Source organism: Cibotium barometz, chromosome 13 (assembly GCF_041138505.1).
Source record: "Cibotium barometz isolate CiBa-2024 chromosome 13, ASM4113850v1, whole genome shotgun sequence".
NCBI classification, from domain to species: Eukaryota; Viridiplantae; Streptophyta; class Polypodiopsida; order Cyatheales; family Cibotiaceae; genus Cibotium; species Cibotium barometz.
Window position 1 is genome coordinate 32,610,412 of NC_141058.1, and position 7,821 is coordinate 32,618,232.

Genomic DNA, 7,821 nt, shown 5'->3' on the forward strand with positions numbered 1-7,821 from the left:
TTTAAATAACTTAAAGTAAATCAAAGCACTAGCTTCAAAATATATCAAATTTTTTGTACTTGAATCATCTTTAAAATAACCATGTTTATACAATGCTTTATTTTTTTATTATTACACAAATAGTAGCTTCTAAAGAAACAAAAGTTTGTAAGATTTAGAATACTTGAACATACAAGACAAGATAGAAAAAGAATTTATTACTTTATTTGAAAAAAAAATCAAGCAATATAGTTAGAAAATTTGAAGTTAACAAAATTATACGGTAAAGATTAATCTTTTGAGAAATAAGGTCAAGAAAATTGTAACATTTGTGAAATGTTGAAATCATTAGGATTTCTCATTAATGATATATCAAAATCTATAATTGAATAAACAAATTAAAATGCATCATCATTTGAAGATAATAAATAATGCTCTAACACTTTTTAACAACAACAATTTCAAATCACAAGTAAACTAGAACCAATTAAATTCAAGAAAAAGAATGTAATGCTAAAAATATTACTAAAAAACATATTAAGTAAAGTCTAATTGACATACAAAGTGTCTAGCTTGCTAAGGTGAAACCTAGCATGACTAAAAGCTATCAAAATCATAATATAACATCCTATTATTGGTGCATATGCACCTTGTTCAATTAGAAAGTATAAATTCTCAATTATAAAGTCCTACCAATCCTACTACTATGCTCAAGCACTTTATTTTAGTACCAAAAACTTAACTAGGGATTAAGTATTTCTTCCGGGGGGTTGGGGATCTTTCTCGCCTAATCAAGATTATTTTGATCTCCCTCCACTATTTATTCTGAGGTTGGGGATATTTCTCGCCTATCATTATTATTTTGATCTCCCTCCACTATTGTTTCTTCTGTGTTTGAAAGAATTAAGACATCACCTTTGCCCTCCATCTCATCTAAGGAAAGAGGGTGCACGACATCACTTTGTGGATGCCCGATGGATTTTTGACATGATATCGGAGTGGGATGTAGCAGCTCTTGGCTTGGTGCAGGTGGCATAGCTCTCGGCAACTCTTAGCGTAGCTCTTGACTTGGTGTCATAAGGTATTTGAGGGAGCTAAAGCTAGCTGTCAATCAAAACAAAGGGAATGTAATTGGGAATTTCGGGAGGTCAAAGTAGGAGATGTGAATAGGGAGGTAAAGTGAAATCACAAGCCTATTAAGAAAACACGCTCAATGCATGATATTCATGGTCACAACCCTCAAGATCCAATAGGACTTGCAACTAGGCAATTGGCATGCTTTTGTGATGCATGCATGCATGGGTATTGGAATAGATATGTCAACAAAGCACATGTACAACCCTAGAGGTTTACACCTTGGTGCCTCTGCTTAATTGAGCAGCTCCTGCGAATGAGAAAGATGCATATGATGACGCGACATATGAAGGCCATCATGATGTGTTAAGTAATGCACTATGTGTTGGTGATAGTTTTGCAGTGAATCCAAAAATTGCAACCAATTCAAAATGTACAAAAAAGTCTTGAGCAGTGTGGTCTTTTGGAGAAAAATGAGTTTATTTCAGGTGTGCTTGACGAGGTGTCATTTGTGGATACTATGGATGAGCTTTCTGCCATGAAAAACGCATGCTTACAGGGTGGAAATGAGATGGTAAAAGTGTCATCTGTGGGGATGTATGATATAATCTGGGAATTTGAGGGAATGGAATGTAAAAACATGTATTGTGAGATGGATGCTCGTGTTGATACAAAGTATAAAACGGTTGATGTCGTGCCATGGCACGTCTATGGTGTGAAACCATGCATGTGAGGTCATTAAATATAAATCTAGATGCATGGGATTAAGTGCCATGACTTGAGTCATTTTATGATGCCTATGTACATATGTTCATATTGTAAATGAGGTTCAATAAGACGAGCTGAGACTGATCCAGGTCTCGAAGCCTCTGTACATAAGTGTGGTGTGAATCATGGAGTTTTTATGCTTATGGTGAACCTTGAGGTAGCACGAATTATCAATGAACCAAAAGCAGCATCACTTTCTTATGGGCTGACAAGGAAGAGGGATTAGTTGCAGTTTTTGATCTTGATGGAGGCATAAGAAAGACTGAAGGACCTGGCACAAGAGGCTTTCATGAGAGATGCTTCAATTGGCAACAGTTTGATCAGCATGTATGCAAAGTGTGGCTCTGTTTCAGAGGCAAGGGAAGTCTTTGATAAGCTACCAGTTCGGGATGTTGTAGCATGGAGCTCAATGGTAAAAGGATACGGCATTAACCATGAGGGTTCCTTGGCTATGCAATGTTTCAACGACATGCATGCACAAGCATGCAAGGGAACAGTAGCAGTTTTCCACATGGCAGCTCCAGATTCATCAATCAACAATTTCAATCTACACTACAATGTCAATGTTGAAGGAACGCGCAATATAATAAATGCTTGCCTTCATAACAACGTGCACAAGCTCATTTATACTAGCTCACCTAGTACTGTTTTTGATGGTGTGCATGGCATCATGAATGGAGATGAAACCCTGCTATACCCTGATCGGCATAATGATTCCTACTTTGAGACAAAAGCACAGGCAGAGGCACTTGTTCTTGGGGCTAATGGAAAGTCAGGTTTAGTCACTTGTGCTCTTCGTCCAAGCAGTATCTTTGGCCCTGGGGACAGGTTGCTAGTCCCATCGCTTGTTGCTGGTGCAAGATAAGGGAAAATGAAGTTTATACTGGGGGATGGCAACAACATGTATGATTTCACTTATGTGGAGAATGTGCTCATGCGCACGTCTGTGCCGAGCAAGCCCTGGATGCAGCCAAATGCTATGGTGACAATGTTGCTGCAGGCAAAGCTTATTTTATCACAAACAAGGAGCCAAAACAATTTTGGTCTTTTGTTTCAGAAATCCTAGAAGGACTTGGATATGAGAGACCCAGAATTCATCTTCCTATTGGATTGCTGAAGCCTTTGGGCTTGTCAATACTCCTCAGTGTGGCACCTTGCATGGCGAAATTACGAAGGCATTTTTTTTAAAAGGAATATCTGAATTTTCAGCAAAAAAAGGGGGCGCAGCGTATTTTCATCTGGGAAATGCGAGTTTTTGGCGGCAAAAGGGAATTCGGCCCGAATCCCTTGCGGGAAAAATCAGAAAGATCCAGGCGACGCAGATATGAGAAAGAAGTGTGCAGAAAAGGGAGAGGAAAAAACCAGAGCTCGATTTTTGCAGATTATCTTGTTTTGGGAATATAGCTTCTGTTCAAGCCTTGTAGGGGTTAGAATTGGAGAGTAATAGAAGCTTCTTTTAATGATATGCTTTCTAAAAATTTTCAAATATGAAGCGAACTGCTGCCCGATTTCATGCAAGGAGAGAATTCGACATAGAAGCTCATGGAGATGACATGAAATTCGGTTTTTGTGAAACAGAGATAAGCTTTTTTATGAATTCGATTTCAAAAAAATCGTAATTCCTTAGTAAAGGTTTTAGTTTTAAGGCTTTAATTACCTCCAAAAAAAAACTCTTGGTAAAAGCCTTAATGCTTATGGCCTTAGAAATTGGAGAGTTTTTCTTGAATTCGAGAGTTTTGGAGTTTGAATGTTCCAAAGTTTAAGGTGGTTTTGATTCTGGAACCTTGTAAGAGAATGGTTGATTGGATCTTAGTTTTGTGAACATGAAGCTTTTGGGATTTACATGATGATGTATATACGCCATATGTTATTTTTGCTTTTGTGAGTTGTTGAAATCCGAAAGCAGGTTTTCATGAGATCAAGAGTCATCTTGAAGTGGTGATGTTGGCAATATATGAAATATGTGATGTGAATGGTCTCATGTATATGGAAATCTTTTGAAGATTGTGCTATGCCAACATGTGTTATGTATGAGGCACTTGGATAAAGGGTCAGGAGATCTATGCTTGGAACTGGCCATGCTCTTGACACACATAACTTATGTGCAATCATCAAGTTGAATTTGGGGATGTTTTGAAGTGAATTGGCACATGTACATGTCATCCAAAATGGAGATGTCTTATGCCCCTTGAAGAGTTATATGTTTTATTTCCTTGCTGGGATTTGAAGCTACTCTCACAGCCAGAAGTCTCGCACTTGCCCAGCGACACCGCCCACGTCACGACACTGGGCAGTATCATCATCGATGATCGATACTTAACCTACACTACCGATGGTGTTTAGCACATGAAACCACTCTCTATATCATGTCATGTGGTTAGAAGCCCCAAAGTTGATCTACCACTCTCCATGCCCTGTCATCTGGTTAGAAGCCTCAAAGTCAACATGCCATACATCTTCCAAAGTTGCATCCACTTCAGCTCATGAAACCACTCTCCATGTCATGTCATGTGGTTAGAAGCCCCAAAGCCAACATACCAAACACATCATCCAAAGTTACATCCACTATGGCTAATCCATGCTATGTGTCATAGCAATAAATGTTCCTACTACTCACATCTTTGTAATGAATGTTCCTACTGCTCACATCTTTCCAATCCATGCTATGTGTCATAGCAATAAATGTTCCTAGAAATAAAATTTCCTACTGCTCACATCTTTGCCATTGGTGGATGCATAGTTACCTTGTGACTTTCCATTCTTCATGTCTTCTTATTTCTTTCAGTAAAATCCTTTTACGTGTGACCCTATTTCTCACAATAATAGCATCCTTAGTTAGAGTCTCTTGGGTGATTTTGCTAAGAACTTCTCCCTCTAGAGGTACCTCTACCTCTCTAGAGAACCATATCCACCTACGCCTTTGTCATACCTAGGCTACTACTTCTATTGCAATTGTTGTTGTTATTGGCCTTGCCATGGACCACACCACATCTACTTGTACCTCATCCTTGAGGTGTGAATCTCCCCCTCCTTCCTTTACATCTATGATGGTAGAAATCTTGGTCACCTACTTTCCCACTGCCACTAGATTGGGAGCTACCTAATCTAATATCTTCTCAAAAAAGGAAAAAGCTCCAAAAAAATCTCAATAATTCTCCCTCATTAATATAGAGGTCTCAAATGTAATCTCTAGCAATCCCACTCAACATATTAGCTACATAATCATCATCTAATTCCAACTAGATAACCAAATGCATCTACTATACCATTTACCTTTTGCTCATTGATAAACATAGAGCCCTTCTTTAAACCATGCGATTGAGCTCTCTTGCTTAAGATAAATTGTAGCTTCCATAACTTTGTATTTGTCTTATACAAACTTGTGCGAGTATCCCATGCCACTTGGCATTCTTATCATCTTGTATGTAAAAAATTATGTTATTATTATGATCTCTCATGCCAAGCTTTGTGGTTGACTGGATTAGCTTTCTTCCTGAGCTCTTTCTCATCACACGTAACTAAATCTAAAGTCCTTTTTCCATTAAGAAATTTTTCTTATGGAGCTTCCATTCTTGGAAGTTGTTTTATCCAACTTATCACATGTGTTTTACAAAACCACAATGCAAACTCAAGAAGGGTTGAAAGACAACTGTAGAGGCATAACCACTCATAATGCATGTGCTCAATTCCAAGTGCTCAATTCCAATCACTTGCGAGCTTCAAATACCTTTAAATCAAACTACATCCAAGTGTTGGCAAGCTTAAAATACCTTTAAATCAAAGTACATCAAATCTAAGTGTTGGGAAGCACGTATAATTTCTCAAAATAATCAACACATTAATGCCGAATACATGGGCACCTCCAATTTTCAAATTATTCCATATTTTTGTAGTTATTTCTAAAGTCTCTTACTTGCACCAAGATGTGAGAATCAATGCATACATGGCCTGATAACACTTGACTTTGCATAACAAATGGTGCACAAATTCACCATTTACCACATTTAAAAGAAATGACACATTGCTTCAAAAAGCAACCTTGTTTTTACTCAAAACTATCTGAAATTAGTGCCTAATCTCCTAGAAGCACATGATCTAATTCTATGAGACCCCTAACCCTCTATTATTGGCTGCGAAATCACACTAAGGGTAGAGCGAACTCACTTGAGACCTCATATCACAATGTCTTAACGCTTGGCAGCTACCCATCATATCCTTTCAGTTTGACTAGAATAATCCCAGTGTAGGAAAGGTGAATGATTCCTTTTGGTGTATTCCCTTCATAAGTCTCACAAGTAGGTCAAATTGAACTCCTCCTTCATCTTGATGAGGCACCTCATCAAGATGTCATGATGACTCCTCGATTATGAAAGCAATGTGTCTATCCTCGTTCCAACTAAACTACTCATCCTAGGTTTTTCTCGTCCTAAAAGACACATATTTGTTTTGATTTAGAAAATAAATGCTTCTTGGGTTCACTTGGCTACACTGCCAATGATTTTATATTCACGTGATCACAAATTTTTTTTTGTTAATAACATGTGTTAACATGTTATTAACATGTTAACATGTTAACATGTTAACATGTTCCCAAAAAAGCCGGTGGGAAGTTCCCTGATAACCGGATAAAATCCCGCCGGGGTTTTGCTACCCGACGGTCCCGTCGGGAAAAAAGAAACCCCGGCGGGTCCCGACGGGTCGTCATCCAGCCCGGTGGGATACGATTTTCTATATATATGGGCCCGGGGGGCCCTTTGGGAGTTCATTGCTGACAGTATACACAGGTAATGAAACTTGTGTTTGTGTGTGTGTGTGTCTGTGTATGTGGGTGTGTGTTCGTGCAGGCAGCCGCCCACTGTCGTAATGCGCGGCAGGATGTGGGTGGTCTGCCACACAAGGAATGTGTGTGTGGGTGTGTGTTCGTGCGGGCAACCGCCCATTGTCGCAATGCGTGGCAGGATGTGGGTGGTCCGCCACACGAGGGGTGTGTGTGTAAGGCCATTCTTCGGAATGGTGCTTACCCTGGGGCACTTAGTCGGTAACGCGGCTAGTCTGTGTCCTATGGTAAGTATGGCACGCCGTAGCGGTACTAGCCGGTAACGCGGCAAGCATAGTATCGTTATGGCGATGTCACCTTCCCTTCCCTTCCCTTTGTCAAATGCGGGCATATGGTCGGTAACGCGGCCAGTGTATGTTCGTATCCTATTCGTATTCCCATAGAATCGGGCGGCATTTTGTCGTTAACGCTGCAAGTTGGTGTCGTCCGCTAGTGCATATATTGTTTTTTGCATATTGCGGCATTTGATCGTTAACGCGGTCAAAAAAATGTCATAAATTTGCTTGCATATTACGGCATATGATCGTTAACGCGGTCGAAAAAATGTCGTAAATTTGTTTGATTTGATTTGTATTGTTTTTATTGTGTTTGATCCATGCGATACTTGGTTGCTAACGCGGCATGAGTATTTCATAGATCAAAGTTTACATCATATTGTCTAAACGTTTTATTTTATAATATCGTGATTCGTAACTCGAAAAAATGAATCTCTCTCTCTCTCTTCCTGCCCCCCTCTCTCTCTCTCATGATACACTTCACAACTCTTTCTCTCTCTCTCTCTCTCTCTCTCTCTCTCTCTCTCTCTCTCTCTCTCTCTCATGATACACTTCACAACACGATAGATGTGTAGATAAGGATTTCTTTTTTTTTCTCTTAAAATATACATAATTCCTAATAATTTCTTTTTTCTCCCTCTATTTACTTAAAAATTAAAACAGTACATTATTTTCCTCTTTAGGAACTCACAAAAATATTAAAAATGTCATCTAATGTTTCTTCTCTCTATCTATCACAACTCTCTCTCTTCCTCTCCTCTCTCTCTCTCTCTCTCTCTCTCTCTCTCTCTCTCATGATACACTTCACAATTCTCTCTCTCTCTCTCTCTCTCTCTCTCTCTCTCTCTCTCTCTCATGATACACTTCACAACTCTCTCTCTCTCATGA

At 39.1% G+C, this 7,821-nt stretch overlaps 1 pseudogene; it reads left to right on the forward strand.

The window, feature by feature from the left end:
• The first annotated feature begins 2,306 nt into the window (after positions 1–2,306).
• LOC147632606 (3beta-hydroxysteroid-dehydrogenase/decarboxylase-like) lies at positions 2,307–3,009 on the forward strand (annotated as a pseudogene).
• The last annotated feature ends 4,812 nt before the right edge of the window (positions 3,010–7,821 follow it).